This window comes from Miniopterus schreibersii, assembly GCF_964146895.1.
Source record: "Miniopterus schreibersii genome assembly, chromosome: X".
NCBI lineage: Eukaryota > Metazoa > Chordata > Mammalia > Chiroptera > Miniopteridae > Miniopterus > Miniopterus schreibersii.
This window is the reverse complement of record NC_138104.1, coordinates 68,188,833-68,207,571: the sequence shown is the minus strand read 5'-3', so window position 1 is coordinate 68,207,571 and position 18,739 is coordinate 68,188,833. Positions and strand designations below refer to the sequence as shown.

Here is an 18,739-nt window from a genome sequence, read left to right as displayed (position 1 = left end):
TGGAAAGGAAAGGCATTTCTTGGGCCCTGGATAGACCCTTGAAAGGCATTTGGGATGAAAGAGTAAGAGGAGCCAGCCAAAGACATGGAGGAGTGATGGAAAACCAGGAGTGCTTGGGTTCGCAGGACTGGAAGGAGAGACAGGTGCCCCAAGAGAAGGAAAGACACAGCAAAGCTGCTGAGAGGCTATGCCCAGGGAAGGAGAGAGGTGCCCCAACTGGGCATCCCTCCTGACTGGGTATGCATTGCAGATGGCAGATCCTGCATGGCAGTGGGAGGAATGAATGTGCTCACACCAACTGAAATGATAGGTAAGGAGCACAGTGAGGAGAGCCCGATGTCATTCAAATGCCTAGGAGAGGCTCGGTGGGGTGAAAGATGGGACTGAAGGGGGAAAGCCTGCATGTGTGCGTGCAAGTGTTCACTGGGACATGCACGGGCCAATGACAACGGGAAGACAGGGTGTCCAGTCACCTTAAGGTCCAAGGTAAAGTGAATAGTAATTTCGAAAGTTAGACAAAGCCTGTTTGCAAAGTTGTGGGAGGGAGGAGAGTGGTACTTGATAATTAGGAGCCCTGCAGGCTGGGAATGGCAGGGCCCGCAGGAGGCTCTGGGGTCACCCCTCTTCTGGGATGAGGAACTGGGGTGTAGAAGGCAGGTGAGCAGTTGACAGTTGTGCCCCCAGATGGCCATGAGGTCCCCATCTGAGGGGAAGGCAGCCCTGTAGGAGGTGTCTCTTTTTTGGTCAGAGTTATACAGGCATGTGGTTTAAAGTGGCAGATTGTTTGAGGCTGAGGCTTGTAACAAAAAGCAGCAGCTGCTCCTCCTCATTTCACCTTCCCAGAGCCAACCAGTTTCAGCTCCTTCCAGGGGCTCTCTGGGGTAATTACCTGTCTGGCTCAATAATGGGCCCCCGGCTCGTTCACTGTCACCGCCCCCACACATCCTTCTCCCTCCACCGGCCTGCCTTCCCTCTGGCTGCACCCAGAGCTGCTTCATGGGTGCTCAATGCTTCCACTATTCTGATTGCTGGGGCCCAGGCAATGATTTCTTTCCTTGTCCTGAATGACTTTTAAAAATCAGCTTTATTGCCCCAGCCGGTTTTGTTCAGTGGTTAGAGCGTTGGCTGAAGGGTCCCGGTTTGGGTTCTGGCCCAGGGCACGTACCTCGGTTGCAGGCTGGATCCCCAGCCCCAGTCGGGGCACGTCCGGGAGGGAACCCATCGATGTGTCTCTCGCACATCGACGTTTCTTGCCCCCTCCCTCCCTTCCACTCTCTCTGAAAAGCAATGGGAAAGGTATTCTCGGGTGAGGATTAAAAAAATCAGCTTTATTGAGGTATGATTAGCATAAAAGAAAATTCACAAATTGTTTGATGAGATTTGACACATGGATACAGTCGTGTGACCATCACCATAATCATGATATAGAACGTTTGCATCACTCCAGAAAGTTCTCTCATGGCCCTTTGCAATCTCCTTCCCCCACCTGGAGCCTGGCAACCATGATCTTTCTATCACTATAGATTTGTCTTCTCTAGAATTTCATGTAAGTAGAATCATAGAGAATGTAGTATTTCATGTCTGGCTTCTTTCACTCAGCAGAATGCCTTTGAGTTCCTCTCTGTTGTGTCAGGAGTTTTTTCCTCTTATTGCTAAGTAGTGTTCCATTGTATGGATGAACCACAGATCATTTATCCCAGTACCAGTTGATGGACGGACATGTGGGTTGTTTCCAGGTTGGGGCAAATGAAGGCTACTCTGAACACTTGAGTACAAACCTTTGTATGCACATATTTTAATTTCCTTAGATAAATCCTTAGAAATTGGACTGCTGGGTCATATGATAGATGTATGTTTCAGTTGATAAGAAACCCACAAATTGGCCCTGGCTGTTGTGGCTTAGTTGGTTGGAGTGTCATCCCGTGCACCAAAAGGTGGCAGGTTCCATGCCTAGTCAGGGCACATAGTCAAGTTGTGGGTCCCCAGGTCAGGGCATGTACAGGAGTCAACCAATCAATCTCTCTCTCTCTCTTTCTCTCTCTCTCTCACTTCCTCTCTCTAAAATAAAATAAAAAAAGAATTGTTTTCCACACTCATCGTATAACATGACAGTTCCATTTGCTCTGCATCTTTGCCAGCACTTACTATGATCAGTCTGTTATTTTGTTTTTAGCCTCTTTAATCTTAACCATTTTAGTGATATTTTACTGGGGTTTTATTTTGTATTTTCCTTATGACTGATGATGGTAAGAATCTTTTCATACACTTATTTGCCATTTGTATATATTTGTTGGTAAAGTATGTAGTAAAATCTTTTGTCAGTTTTTAAAATTTTCTCAACTATTGAGTTGTAAGGGTTTTTCACTTTTTAACATATTTTGGTTACAAATCCTTTAACAGATATGTTTTGCAAATATTTTCTCCCAGTCTGTGGCTTGTCTTTTAATTTTACTAACAGTTTCTTTTAAAAAGCAAGCATTTTAGCCCGGCCGGGCGTGGATCAGCGGTTGAGTGTCGACCTAGGATCCAGGCGATCGGGGTTCCATTCCCGGTCACGGCACATGCCCGGGTTGCGGGCTGCAGCCGATCAATGACTCTCTCATCATTGATGTTTCTATGTCTCTCTCTCCCTCTCCTTTCCTCTCTCTGAAATCAATAAAGATGTATTTTTTTTTTAAAAAAAAAAAGCAAGCATTTTAAATTTTGATGAAGTCTAATTTTTTTTTTTTTCATGGTTTGTGGTTTTTGGGTCCTATCTAAAAAGTCTTTGCCTAATCCAATGTCACAGATATTCTCCTATGATTTCTTCTAGCGGGTTTATATTTCTAGATTTTATATTTAGGTCTGGGGTTCATTTTGAGTTAAATTTTGTGCTAGATTTCTTCTTTTCATGTGATTAACCAGTTGTTCCAGCACCATTTGTTCAAAAGACTATCCTTTCCTCATTGAATTAATTACCTTGGTACCTGTGCCACAAATTGATTGTGTGTGTGTGTGCGCGCATGTCTATTTCTGGACTCTCAATTCTGTTCCACTGTTCTATATCTTATCCTTATACTAATGCTACATTATCTTGATCACTTTAGATTTATAGTAAGTCTTGAACCCAGGTAGTATAAACTTCAACTTTGTTCTTTCTCAAAATCATTTTGGCTTGCCTAGGTAATTTGCATTTCCATGTAGATTTTTTTTTTTTTTAATATATCTTTATTGATTTCAGAGAGAGGGAAGGAGAGGGAGAAAGAGAGACAGAAACATCAATGATGAGAGAGTCATTGATCAAGCCCTCAACCCAGGCATGTGCCCTGACCAGGAATCGAACCCTGATCGCCTGGATCCCAGGTCAACGCTCAGCCGCTGAGCCACGCCCGACCGGGCTCCATGTAGATTTTTAAATCAGCTTGTCAGTTTCTACAAAAAAAGACTTGGATTTTAATTAGGTCTTTAGATAAATGTGGGGAGAATTGACATCTTAACCATAATATCTTTCAACCCATGTATAGGCTATTTCTCTTCATTTATTTAAGTTTCTTTCATTTTTCAGCAATATTTTATAGTTCTTGGTATACAGGTTTGCACACATTATTTAGTTATCCCTAAGTATTTCATATATTTAAAAAATATGTCTTTATTGATTTCACAGAGAGGAAGGGAGAGAGAGAGAGAGATAGAAACATCAATGATGAGGGAGTCATTGATCGGCTGCCTCCTGCACGCCCCAGTGGGGACCGAGCCTGCAACCCGGGCATGTGCCCTGACTGGGAATCAAACTGCAATCTCCTGGATTATAGGTCAATGCTCAACCATTGAGCCACACTGCGTTGAGCCACGCTGGCCAGGCAGTATTTTATATTTTGAAACTACTAAATGGTACTTTTAAATGCCAATTTCTCATTGTCGGTTGGTAATATATAGAAATACTATTGATTTTTGCATATTGACTGTTAGTCCTGCAACCTTGCTAAACTTACATATTAGACTGGTTTTTGTAGATTTCTTAGGATTTTTTTTTTTTTACATAGACAATTATGTCATCTCTGAATAAAGACACTTTTCCTTTTTCCTTTTTAAACAGTATGCTTTTTATTTATTTTATTTTTTAAAAATATATCTTTATTGATTTCAGAGAGAGGGAGAGAGAGATAGAAACATCAATGATGAGAGTCATTGATCGGCTGCCTCCTGCACGCCCCCGACTGGGGATCAAGCCCGCAACCCGGGCATGTGCCCTGACCGGGAATTGAACCTCGATCGCCTAGATCCTAGGTCGATGCTCAACTGCTGAGCCACGCCTGGCCGGGCTTAACGGTATGCTTTTTATTCCTTTTTCCCACCTTATGGCACTAGCTAGAACCTCTAGTACAATGATGAGTAAAAGTGATGAGCGCAGACATCTTTGCCTTGTTCCTGATCATAAAGGAAAAGCAGTTGGTCTGTCATCAATAAATGTGATGTTAACTGGGTTTCTTATAGACTCCCTTTATCAGGCCGAGGAAGCTTCCTTCTATTCCTAGTTTACTGAGAGCTTTTATCACGAGTGGGTATTGAATTTTCGCCAATCTTTTCCCCACATCCATTGAAATGATCACATGGTTTTCCTTGTTGTTGCTCTATTAATACGGTTAATCACACTGACTGATCTTCAAAGCAAACTGGCATTCCTGGGAGGAACACTACCTGGCCATGATCTTTTTATACATTTCTGGTTTGATTTGCTAACATTTTGGTTAGTATTTTTACATCATGTGTATGCACGAGGGATACTGGTCTGTAGTTTCCTGTTCATGTGATGTCTTTGGTTTTGGTATGAGGGTATTGTTTACTTTGTAAAACGAATTGGGAGGTGTTCCCTCCTCTTCTATTTTCTGGAAGAGTTTGTATAGAATTGGTGTTATTTCTTCCATTACATTTAGCAGAATTCACCACTGAAGCCATATAAACCTGGAGTTTTCTTTGTGGGAATGTTTTTAGTTACAAACTCATCTTTAAAAAAAATTTTTTTTTATATCCTCACCTGAGGATATTTTTCCATTGCTTCTCAGAGAGAGTGGTAGAGGGCGGGGGAGAAAGAGAGAGAGACAGCGATGTGAGAGAGACACATCAATTGGTTTTCTCCTGCACTTGCCCCAATGAGGGCCGGGGATGGAGCCCGCAACCTGGGCATGTGCCCTGACCGGGAATCGAACCTCCATCTCCGGGATCCTAGGTTGATGCTCAACAGCTGACCACACCGGCCAGGCCATAATTATCGTTTTAATGTTTGTAAGATCTGTAGTGATAGCCCCTCCTTCATTTAAAAAAAAAAAATCTTTATTGATTTCAGAGAGAGGAAAGGAGAGGGAGAGAGAGACATAGAAACATCAATGATGAGAGAGTCATTGATCGAGCCCGCAACCCGGGCATGTGCCCTGGCCGGGAATCGAACCCCGATGGCCTGGATCCCAGGTCGACCCTCAACCGCTGAGCCACGCCCGGCCGGGCTCTTTCATTTTTTATATTGGTAATTTCTACTCTCCATTTTTTCTGATCAGACTGGTTTGTCAATTTCATTAATCTTTTCAAAGGTCAGCTTTTGGCTTCATATATTTACTGTACTGTTTTTCTATTTCATTGATTTCTGCTCTTTATCTTTATTTTTCTCCCTTCTATTTATTTTGGATTTAATTTACTCTCCTTTTTCTAGTTTATTAAAGTAGGAGCTTAAATAACTGATTTAGGACATTTCTTCCTTTCTAATATAAGCATTTTATGTTATATATTTTCCTGTAATCACTTCTTTAGTTGAATTCCTAACTTTTGATAATTTATGTTTTTGGTTTTATTAAATTAAATACATTTTCTTGATTTAAAAGAAAGAGAGAGAAGTAAATCTCTTATGCAGAAACTTGTGGCCATGACTTTGTATAATATCATAGTCAGTAGTGGGTCTATAACATGACTTTCTTGCAGTTACAAATGGGCATTTAGCATAATATATGGCTATAGCATTATGTAAGTAGCTTTCTAACGATTATAAGGTATCAAGGTGAAGAAACGTACAATTCAGTAATTGAAAATTTAGTGCAAAACTACAGCGTTGTCTCCATTCATCAAAACAACTCACATGCACTTTATTTTTTTAAAACATACCCATTTAACTTTATCATTGTCACTTAAAGCTTGATTTTACAAAACACAAAAAGACATTTTTAAGAGTTCTATATCTTCAGAATTTAAACAGTAGAAATAGTGATAGCTTTGAAAATATAAATTATATACATTAAAATCAAATAATTGGAGATTTTTTCAATATGGAAACTATACAGATGAAATAAATGGCAAAAGGGTCTTATAGGAATATTTTATGACTTTGGATTATCAGTTACTTTAGGACCTAAACAAAGATTCTGAATACTCAGGCTTCTTTTGCTGTTTCATATTTACCTATATTCTGAGTCAAGCTTCTTGACCAAAAGGTCTGATTTAGGAAGGCATTTAGCTTTGCAACAAAAATTTTCCATCTCCAGTTACCACCTTCAAAGGAATTGACATTACAGTGCTGATGTAATCTGCTGGTTCCCTTTGAACAGTTGTAAAAAATGATGTCAACCCTATGGAAAGTCAAACAGGTACCAAAAAATGGAACGATTATGTTCAGTAAAGTATAATGTTAAGTTTCCCCCATCGAAAAATTAGTCAATGAGATAAAACATGAACTGTAGTTGACTTGGTTTCAGGAAACACATTTAGGAATTCCATTATTATTCTTGTCTCATCTTCAGCCATTGGCAGGGTTGTGTAGGCCGCCATACTGTTTACTTTGTGGATTGCACTAGGGAAGGAACGCAGACAGACTTGTTCAGAATTGGTAATGAACCCTGATCCCGACTCTTCCCACTTTCAGGTACAACCAAATCTTTGTCTGTATAGATTTGCCGGTCAAATGTACAAGAAACTTCCAACAGTGGCAGAATTGCCACTGTAGCTGTGATCTGTCTGATCACCAAGTGGATTTCACCTTGAATAGCTTTCTGAGACTTTTCTCTGGATGTATTGTCTGTCATCCCTGGCAGCCTCCTCACGCTCAGTATCAATGTCAAGGACCTCACCACTTTCAATACTCGAGCTGACTACCACCAGTTTCTGCACTGAACACTTTCTAACCAGTCCTTTAGTTGTTCCACCACATTATTTAGGTATTTCATGAGCTCAGAATCAGTAGCTACAAGTACGGTGAGTCCATATTCCTGCACTCAAGTAAAGATTTCAGATGCCACGCTGATATAAAATGCCGTTGATGCCAAATGAGAACTTGGCCGTGATTTCGGCGCTTCCACTCCCTGGAGAGCTGCAGTGCCTTGGCCAGGCCCACAGTCTCGGGCGCACCCACCACGCCTGGTGACCACAGGGCTCGCAGCCTACTCATATGCTCTTTATTTTTTTTAATTTTTGATACATATCTTTATTGATTTCAGAGAGGAAAGGAGAGGGAGAGGGAGAGATAGAAACATCAATGATGAGAGAGTCACTGATCGGCTGCCTAGCCCGCAACCCGGGCATGTGCCCTGACCAGGAATCGAACCCCGATCTCCTGGATCCTAGGTCGATGCTCAACCGCTGAGCCACGCCCGGCCGGGCTCATATGCTCTTTAAATTGCTCAGGTAGCACTGAACATTGTCCACACAAGAGTGGTGGCTGAGTGATCTCTTTGCTGGATAAGTAAGTGCTTAACATAAGGACCTAACAACCTGTATGAGGTCAGTGTCTAAAGCTTACTTAGATTGAAGTTTATGAATTACAGCAAATTGTAATACTGGAAACAGCAAATAAACATTCAATTAAAGGGTTTGTAATGGTAATTTTTGATCCAGAAATGTCATTTACTGGAAAATTGTGAAAATTTACATTGTAGTACTTTTTTTTTTTACCATTACATAACATTTCACATGCTGTACCTTTTAAGTGAAATAACATTACAGTTTTATTTTTAAGACATAATATTTTTCAACATAAGTAAAATAAGTATATTTTCTTATTTAACTTGTAATTTCTTCTTTTGTCCATGGGTTATTTAGAAGTATATTTTTTCAATTCCACTTATTTGGAAATTTCTTAGATACCATTATTTTATTGGTTTCTAATTCAACATCACTGTGGTCAGAAATCCTACTTTGTATGGTTCCTCTCCTTTGTAACTTACTGAGGCTTTTCTACTGCCCCGAATGTTATCTGTGCTGGTGAGTGTTGTATCTGCACTTGAGAAGAGTGTGTATTCTCCTGCTGGGTGTAGTATTCTAAAAATATCAATGAAGTCACTTTGGTTGATAGTGTTGAGTGTTGATGGTCTTCTGTATCTTACTGATTTTTCACTATTTGTTTTATCAATTACTGAGAAAAGTATCTTAAAGTCTCCAACTATGGCCCAGCAGGCATGGTTCAGCGGTTGAGCATTGGCCTATGATCCAGGAGATCGAGGTTCGATTCCCAGTCAGGGCACATGCCCGGGCTGCGGGCTCCATCCCCAACAGCGGGTGTGCAGGAGGCAGCCGATCAATGACTCTCGTAATTGGTGTTTCTATCTTTCTCTCCCCCTCCCTTCCTCTCTCTGAGAAATCAATTTAAGAAAACATATTTAAAGTCTCCAACTACGTTTGAAGATTTGTATATTTCTCGAACTCTTTGGTGCTGTCAATTTTTGTTTCATGTATATGAGAGCTTTGCTATGAGCTACTTACACACTTAAAATGATTATGTCTTCTTGGTTATTTCACCTTTTTCCATTGTGAAATGTCCCTCGTTATCTCTGGTAATATTCTTTGTCTTGAATTCTACTCTATCTAATATTAATATAACCATACAAGCTTTCTTATGCTCAGTGTTTGTGTAGTATATCTCTTACCATCATTTTACTTTCAACTTGTCTGTCTTTATGGTTAAAGTGTGCTTCTTGTAAATAACATATAGCTATTTTATCTAGCCTGACAGTCTCTGCCTTTTAACTGGTGTGTGTGGCAGATTGTGTTTTTCAAAGGTAGCCCCAACAATATCCCCCATCCCACATGCTCTTCTGGAACCTTGCCATTTTTCCCATCAAGCGGTGGAATTGAACCCTCTCCTTATAATCTGGGAAGGCTTGCGACTTGCTTTAAATCAACATAATGTGGCAAAAGCAACGCCACTTAATTTCTGAGGCTAGGTCAGGGAGAGCAACACAGCTTCTGCCTTGTTAGCAGGGATACTCACTCTTCCAGCCTTTAGCTGTCCCCTAACCAGTTTCCCTGAGGCTGCCATGCTGGAAAGAAGCCCAAACTAGCCCTCACGGAGAGAACACATGGAAGGGCTCGGAGACGACATGAAGAGGGAGAGGCGCCCAGCCACTGTTTCAGCTTCGGCCACTGTCTGACAGCAACCACACGAAAGACCCTCAGCCGCAACTGCCCAGACGAGCCCTCCCCAGGTTCTTATATACAATGTTGAACAAAAGTAGATTTACAGATTTGAGTATGTGAAACAGTTTATTCTCATATTATTTATTAACTATTGTATTATTTTTATACTAACAACTGTAAACACACTTTTGCCCCACCCTGTATGTCTCTCTCTCTCTCTCTCTCTCTCTCTCTCTCTCTCTCTCTCTCTCTCTCTCTATATATATATATATATATATATATATATATATATATATATATATATATATATATATATAAATTTCAAGTATATAATTCAGTGTCAACTATATTCCCAGTGTTGTGCAACCATTACCCTTATCTGTTTCCTTTTTTCAAAATAATTTTTTTTATCACCATAAAAAGAAGCTCTGTACCTATTAAGCAATAATTTTCCATTCTCCCCTCTCCTCAGCCTCTGGTAACCTCTAGCTTCCTTTCTGTCTCTATGAATTTGCCTATTCTGGACATTTCATATAAATAGAATCATACACTATTTTGCTTTTGTGTCCGCCTTCTTTCACAATGTTTTCAAGGTTCCTCCATTTTGTAGCATATATTCAGACTTCGTTCCCTTTTATGAATGAGTAATACTGTATTGTATGGCTATACTATTTTTATCTATTTATCTATTGATGGACATTTAGGTTGTTTCCACCTTTTGGCTATTGTGACTAATGCTGCGATGAACATTGCTGTCCAAGTATCTGCTTGAATCCCTGTTTTCAATTCTTTTGAGGATCTACCTAGGAGGGGACTTGATGGGTCATATGGTAATCCTGTTTAGCTGTTTGAGGAATGCCTTTCCCATATACTTAGCTTACAGAAACATGAACAATAAGAAAATTATTGCAGTTATTTTAAAATGCTAAACTTTGGAGCAATTTGTTATGCAACAAAAATAACTAGGGCAGAGTTTTAGTCCACTTATATTCACTGTAATTATTGGTATCTCTGGGTTTAAGTCTCCCAACCCAGGATGTGGCTTCTATTTGTTTCATCCATTTTTGTTCTTATTTTTCTCCTTTTCTGCCTTTTCTAAGGGGGACAAATTGGATTTTGTAGTATTTCATCTTCTTTATTGACTTCTTATATATAATTTTTTTCTGTTATGTTTAAATTGTTGCTCTAGAAATTACAATTTGTTTCTTTAATTTAGCACATTCTACCTTCAAAGAAATACTCTACCATTTCATGAACAGTATAAGAATGTTACAACAGTATTGCAGTTGCAACAACCCCACCCTTTGTGTTCTGGCTGTCATGCAATATTTTTACATATGATATACAAATTATTTTTATATACAATATGCAAAAAGTAACTCCACATTTCATTATTCTTGCATTTACTTTAAACAGTACATAGTCATATATATTTACTTAGTGGTGTTTTACACTCCTTTCTTCAGTCTGGTATAATTTATATCTAAATAATTAATTTAGCTTTTTTTATTGGAGATGAATTCTTTATTCTCATCTGGGGATACAACTTTATTTTGTCTTAATTTGTTTTATCCTCACCCAAGGATATGTCTATAGATTATAGAGAGGAAGGGGGGAGAGAACGAGAGAGAGAAACATCAATGTGAGAGAGCAAAACTTTGATGGGCCACATCCTGTCTGAGCCCTCACCAGGGATTAAACCTGAAACCTAGGCACGTGCCCTGACCAAGAATCAAACTCACAACCTTTTGTTTTTAAAGATTTTTAAGAATTGATTTTTAGAGAGAGAGAGAGAGGGACCGAGAGAGTGAAACAACGATGTGAGAGGGAAACATCAATCGGTTGCCTCCTGACCAGGAGTCAAAAAGGCAACCTTTTGCTGCATGGGACTACTCCCAAACAACTCAGCCACCCGGCCAGGGCTATTCTATCTTAATTTTTGTAGGATATTTTCACTGAATCTAGAATTCCAGATTGAAATTTTTATTTTCTTTCATCATTTGAGATGTTATTTCATTATCTTCTGGCCTCTACTGTTTTTAGATTAGGATTCTGTTGTCACTCATTGTTCCTTGTATATAGCATGTCTTTGTTCTGACTGCTTTCAGGTTTTATTTAAAAAAATTGTTTTTCAGCAGTTTGACTATGAGTACCTAAGGGATGTTGGAATTATGATAAATATTATTATTTTAAAGTCTCTGTCTGGTAATTCTATCATCTGGCTCTGGGCCATCTATGAGTCTGGTTTTATTGATTATTTCTTCTCTTTTGTTTTATTATTAAATTTTTAAAAATATTTTTTAGTTGCTTTTAGAGAGAGAGAGGAAAGGAGAGGGAGAGAGAAACATCAATTAGCTGCCTCTTGCACGCCCCCTGCCAGGGACTGAACTCACAGCCTGGGCATGTGCCCTGACCAGGAATCAAACCAGCAACCTCTTGGTGCATGGGACGGTGCTCAACCAACTGGGCCACACCAGCCAGGGAGCTTATTTCTTCTTTTTATGACGGGTCATAGTTCCTTGATTTTTCCCATGTATTTTAATTTTTTAATTGAATGCCAGACATTATATGCAATAGAACAATAAGGAGTCTAATACCATTTGTGCCGCCCCAAAGGACACACCTCTTCTGTTAAGCTGTTAGTGTGTGTGTGTGGGGGGGGGGGAGTTGATTTGGCCTGTAGTTAAGCTACATCTGAGATTTCTTATTGATTTAGCTAGATTCAGTTCCCCATAGACTTCAGAGTATTTCAAAGTAGGATTAGAACATTCTTTCTAGTAGGACTTGTGACCCAAGTACCTGGGGGATTTGTCTTAGTTCACCTCACCCTTAGACTTCAGTAGACCGATGAACATGTGCCTCAGGGGTGTCTCTTTCAGGTCTTCTGCCTCAACTCCTGCCATCGCAAGCTTCTGCTTTGTATTCAAAGTAAGACTTAGGGAGCCTATGTGTCCTCTGTATCCCTTCATCCTGGGGTTGATGTCTCTCAGCTCTTCTGCCCTTCTCTAGCCACCAACTGCCACTGGGAAGTCTGGAGTGTGGTTTGTCTCACTTCTCCTGCCCTGCATTCAGACTTCAGCGCTCCTAGTACATCTGTACCTCAGAGAGAATTGCTCAGCCCACCTGCCCTGCCCCCAAAGTTTCTTGGTGAAGGCCTATGGAAAGGAGTTGTGGTAAATGCAAACTCTCTTTGTGTCTGAGGTCCCTAGGCATTCAAACTGCCATGCCATTCCACATTTGACCTTTAAAATTTTGTTAAAAGGTCCTCTGTTTTCCTCTTACACAAGTCTACAACAGCCTCCTCTTGTTGCTGCTGCTGCCCAGGATAAAAGCAGCAATGGGCCCTGGCCAGTGTGGCTCAGTGGTTAGAACATCGGCCCATGGATGGAAGGTCATGGGTTCGATTCCCAGTCAAGGTTGTGTACTTGGGTTGCAGGTTTGATCCCAGCGCCCATGCTTGTTGGGGCGCATGCAGGAGGCAACCAATCCATCTCACATCGGTGTTTCTCTCCCTCCCTCCCTACCTCTCTCTCTAAAAATCAATGGAAATAATATCTTTGGGTGAAGATTAACCAAAAAATAAAAAAATAAAAAATAAAAGCAACAAGGTCTTTTTCCTAGGAAGGGCTTGGTGTTTTTCAGATTTTGGCTCACTTTTTTTTTTTCCCCTTTTTTTGGTAACTTCAGCATCCTAATAGGCTTAAAAGAAAAAAAAAACCTATTACTTTGGAGGTTACCTAGCTTCTTGTAGCTAGGGTGGAAGTGAGGCTGTCTTGCAACTTCTTGTATCCTAGGCAGAAACAAAATATTCATTTACTGCCTTTTAATTTATGCTACCACAGAAAGTTCTTGTTTGCTCTCTAAATGTCCTTTTGATAGCACCCTGTTCTTTTTTTCATGGATATTTATATTCTATTATCTCCCTGAGGAAGTTAAAGAGTTTTAAAGAAAATATTTCTTATCCCTCATAACATTGTTTGCAGCAGATTGTTTTCTTCTTCAGTTTGATCTCTACCTTTTATGTTTTCGTGTTAAAGGCTTCCTCGGATGTCTAGTGATCTTTGGTTGTTGTCTCATACTTAAGAATGGGATACTAAAAAACTTATTAGAGGCTTGTCAACTATGGGCTTCATTTTAGGGTGATGTACCTGGGCTGTTTTAGTGGGGAATCCCAATGTTACTCTCTAATTCCTTCCTCTTGGAATGGTCAAATCGCCCAGAGTAAGAGCTTCAGTCTGATTTCTGGGGCTGGCAGTCAGCACTCAAGGAACTGCGTAAGGAAAGAGGGCCCAGAGTACTCCACATACAGGAAGTAAATATTTGTTTAGTCTTCCTGTTTTCAGTGTAGTGCCCCCTAAAGCTGTTCTTGGTGTTCCCCAATCAAGACACTCTTTGTTTCATCATCTCTAAAGAATGAACTTGTTCATCTGCTGGGATGGAGGATGGTATCTAGAGGTATAACTGCCTCTTAAACAGATTTTCAACTGCAGCTTGACATTTACTCCCATTTCCTCTGCTGATTTTTAAGCCACGTGTGAGCTCTGCCATGTGAATTCAGCTGGTGCTCAGTTGTCCCCACTGCCCCCAGCTTCCTTGGATTTGCTACAGTGGTTACTGCTCAGCTAGCACAATCTCGTTGCTGTTATCTCATCTCCTGTTATTTTTGTCCTTGGGAATTTTTGCTTTTAGAAAGTCATTTAATGTCATTTTAGTGAGGTTTCAGGAAGGAGAGAAAGTAAATTCATGGGTTTAATCTGTCCCTTTTGTTTCCAAATCAACAGTATGTGGAGAAAATCTGAAAGAACAACTGAGTGGAGAGAGGAAAGCTGGCTAGGGTCATGCAGCAGGACTGCGGCACTCACAAGCCAGCTTGTTTGGAACCTATGAATCCCTAGTGATGCCTGTCTCCATACTGATGTGGTTTGCTCTGGCAGCACTTTCTGCAGCCTGAGAGGGACAGCAGAGAAATAAAATGGGCAACTCTGTTCAAATCCTGGGGGTTTGTAAGAAAAACAAGAGAACAGGCGATTTAAGTGTGGTGAGACTGGACAGACCAAACAAGATGCCTACCAAGACACAGCTCCTTGCTGTGGGAGCGCCTCTAGCCAATGATTTACACATAGATGGTGTCTTAGCTTGGGCTGCCGTAACAAAATACCATAGACTGCCCTGGCCACTGTGGCTCAGTTGGTTATCATCCTGTGCGCCAAAAGGTTGCTGGTTCGATTTCCAGTCAAGGCATATGCCCAGGTTGTGGGTTCAGTTTCCAGTCTAGGTGCATATGGGAGGCAGCCAATGAATGTTTCTCTCCTCACCCCTTCCTCTCTAAAACCAATTTAAAAATACCATAGACTGAAGACTTAAACAACAGACATTTACTTCTCACAGTTCTGGAAGCTAGAAGTCCCAGATTGAGCAGGGCTAGTTTCTGGTGAAGGCACTCTTCTTGGCTTGTAGATGGTTGTCTTCTTGCAGATCCTTATGCGGGGGGGGGGGGGGGCTCACTCTCTGCTGTTTTCTTACAAGGACACAAATCCTATCGAATCAAGGCCCCACCCTTATGACTTCATTTAACCTTAATTACTTTGTTAGAGGCTCCATCTTCAAATATAGTGACACAAGGGTCCAGGGCTTCAATGTATCATTGTTTTGGTGGGGGAGAGGGCACAAAATTCAGTCCATAACAGATGGCCATTTTGTGTATCACATAACCTGCCTTAACCTTGTCCTCAACTGCTTGGACCAGGAACAAGTACCTGGCCAAGAACAGCTAGTCTATAGACCGGTCAGTTTCCTATCCAAGTTGCCTGACATGAAAGCTCTTCCCAAATAGAGATAGTGAGTATTTGGGCCAATAAGCTTCTTTCTCATGGGTACTTAAAATGCAGAGAGATTAAAAGCCAAAAGACATGTGGAGAAAAGGTAATGTGTAATTGTCATGAAGGATTAGAAGCCAAGGGGAAGCAGAAACTAGGATTAGGCAGAAGCAGAGAGATGAAGAAAAGACAGACACTGTACCAGAGGATTAGGTAGTTGGTGGTGACAGGAGCAGGGACTGAGTCACCATCATAACAGCTCAGGGGTGGGAGGTTGAGAGTGTGAATAAGAAAATCTGGTCCTCAGAGCTACTTAAAAACCTGGTTCAAATTCCCCAGAGCTGTGATGTTTGATTCTGCTTGGGCTCCTGTCCATGTGACTGAGGCTACTGTTGTGATGGTTATTTTTAAATTTAATTTAATTTAAAAAAATCCTCACCCAAGGACATGCTGAGAGAGACAGAGAGAGAGATGTGAGAGAGAAATATCGATTGGTTGCCTTCTGTATGTGCTCCAACCAGCGATCAAACCTGCAACCCAGGCATGTGTCCTGACTGGGAATCGAACTCCCAACCTTTCAGTGCGCAAGACAAAGCTCAACCAACTGAGCCACTTCAGTCGGGCTTGATGATTATTGTTATGTGTCAAGTTGACTGGGCCATGGGGTACCCAGACATTTGGTTAAATATCATTCTGGGTATGTCTGTGAGGATGTTTTGGATGAGATTAATGTTTGAATTGGTAAACTGAGTAAAGCAGATTGCCCTCCCTAATGTGGGTAGGACTCACTCAATCCATTGAAGGCCTGAATAGAATAAAGAGGCAGAGTAAGAGGGAACTCTCCTGCCTGACTACTGGAGCTGAGACATTGGCTTTTGCTGCCCTTGGGCTGGAACTTAAACCATTGGTTCTCTCAGATCTTGGGACTTCTCAGGCTCCATGGTCACATGAGCCAATTCCTTATAATAAATCTCTTCTCTCTCTCTCTCTCTCTCTCTCTCTCTCTCTCTCTCTCTCTCTCTCTCTCTCACACACACACACACACACACACACACACACATCTTATTGGCTCTCTTTCTCTGGAGAACCCTGACTAACGTAACTGTCTTCCTCATTTCTACATGAATCCTCCATTAATGGAGAAACTTGAGTATGTTGAAAAGATACACTATAGGGCTTAGGCAGGATATTGAAGAGAGCAAGGCCAAGTGGGATTTAATAGCTTTGGTGCAGAGGTGGTAGAAAGAAAGAAGTTGGAAAATGAAGAGGAACAGATGGAAGGTCATGCCCAGAGAGCTGGCATTTGAATCTTAACATGTCAGAGCAATTCTGAGGATGATGAAGAGGCCTACAAGGCACAACTGTGAGAAGGGGAAGCTGAGACAAGGTGAAGGTCTTTGAAGGTAAGGTCAAGAAATTAAGAGGTTGGGATGTTTTGTGGGTGAGTGGAAGGTTGGAAGTCATTGATGAATATGGCAGAGTGATAACATAAGAAGGCTCAGAAGTTGGCCAGGCCCAGTGAGAAGAGCCTCAAAGGAGTTTCTCTCTCTCTCTCTCTCTTTTTTTTTAATATATCTTTTATTGATTTCAGAGAGGGGAAGGGAGAGGGAGAGAGAGAGATAGAAACATCAGTGATGAGAGAGTCATTGATTGGCTGCCTTCTGCACGCCCCCAACTGGGGATTGAGCCCGCAATCCGGGCATGTGCCCTGACCAGGAAAAAAACGAGATCTCCTAGATCCTAGGTTGATGCTCAACCTCTGAGCCATGCCTGGCCAGGCTCAAAGGAATCTCCTGATAGGGCTTCTGAGTGCCCTTACAACATGGCAGCTGACTTCCTCCAGATGGAGCAGCCCAGCAAAGAAGATAAGGAGAAAGCAGAGGTACCTTTTATGACCTGCTCCTCAAAGTTGCCAGCTGTCACTTCTGCTTCACTCTCTTCATTAAAAATGAGTTACCACTCTGACTGAGTAGCTCAATTGGATAGAGCGTGCCAAGGTTGTGGGTTCGACCTCCAGTCATGGCACATACAAGAAGCAACCAATGAATCCACAACTAAGTGGGACAACAAATTGACATCTCTCTCTCTCTGTATCCCTTCCTCTCTCTCTCGAATCAATCAATCAATAAAAAAATTATTTAAAAAAATGAATCACCAAGTCCAGCCCTCATTCAAGAGAAGGGAAAGTAGGCGCCACCTCTTGAAGGGAGGAACACCAAAATATTTGTAGCCATAAGTTAAAACCACCAGAGCAGAGATATTGATTAACTTTAGACATTGTTAAGAATGCACATTAAAATAGCTAGAGTAACTACTAAAAAATTCATACAGTGCTTCTAAATAGAGGGGAAAATGAAAGAAGAAAACAAATTCAACCCATCTAAAAGATGACCAAGAACAGAGGGAATGAATGGGATGGTTGCTTGGGCTCAACATTCACTCCCACCTTTTTTTTCTTTTTTTAAAAATTTATCTTCATTGATTTCAGAGAGAGGAAGAGAGGAGGAGAGAGAGAAATAGAAACATCAATGATGAGAGAGTCATCGATTGGCTGCCTCCTGCACGCCCCCAACTGGGGATCGAGCCCGCAACCCAGGCATGTGCCTTGAACGGGAATCAAACAGAGATCTCCCAGATCCTCGGTCAATGCTCAACCTCGAGCCATGCTGGCTGGACAACTCCCACCTCCTTTTGATGTGCCTTTGTACTTATTGTTAAGGTAGGGTGTTTCCCAGACTGTGTGCAGCCGGGCTCTGGGATGCAATTTAGGTTTTGCCAGTTAGGTGCACTTACACAAGATTTGGAAGGCTGAAGGAAGGGGGACCATCTTTTTACTGTGTAGAGCTGTTTTTCTGCTGGATATAAAGGTCAAGGAGGACTGGGGGCTTCAGCAGCAATGCTTCAGTGTTCAACCTTTGCTTCCTGTGGCAGCGATGGCTTCGAGGTTCCAACTTGCTGATCCCTGGCTCATGACTATGGTGGTGTCTTCTTGAACTCAATAGTTACACTGCTGACCGCCTGTTCTCCCACTTTGCTGATGGTGGCAGAGGTAAGAGCTCCTTTGGAGAGTCGGTTCTGTGGTGGTGTCCTGTGGCTCCCACCCAGAACACACCCCTATGGCCCCTCTGATGATTGTGTATGTTTCCAATTCCTTGTACAAAATCCCTTTCTGTGTAAGATGGCTGGAGCAATTTCTGCTTCTTACCCCAAAACTTCACTGACAGAAAATGGGGGCGGAGGGAGAGAAATTTGGAAAGGAAGACAAATAGAAAGCACTTAATAAATGGGCAAGAGTAAATCCAAACATATAGCAACCACCACCAATATGATCAACTAAACCCTACAGGTAAAAGACAGACAGGTAGACAAAGTCACTGTGTGACCCAGCAGTCCCACTCCTTACAGAAATGAAAGCTGCTCGCACAAAATCCTCTGCAGTGAATGTTTCCAGCAGCTCTATTCATCATTGCCCAAAGCTGGAAACAACCCAGATGTTTTTCAACGGGTTTATGGCTGAACAAACAATGGCATACTACTCAGTAATAAAAAGGAAA

General features: G+C 41.4%; 1 pseudogene across 1 annotated transcript; it reads right to left on the bottom strand.

The window, feature by feature from the left end:
• Positions 1-6,675: 6,675 nt before the first annotated feature.
• LOC308551006 (mitotic spindle assembly checkpoint protein MAD2A pseudogene) lies at positions 6,676-12,272 on the bottom strand (annotated as a pseudogene). Its single transcript has 2 exons — positions 12,197-12,272; positions 6,676-7,319 (listed from the first exon to the last, which is right to left on the bottom strand). The product of its transcript is annotated as a mitotic spindle assembly checkpoint protein MAD2A pseudogene (transcript).
• Positions 12,273-18,739: the final 6,467 nt, after the last annotated feature.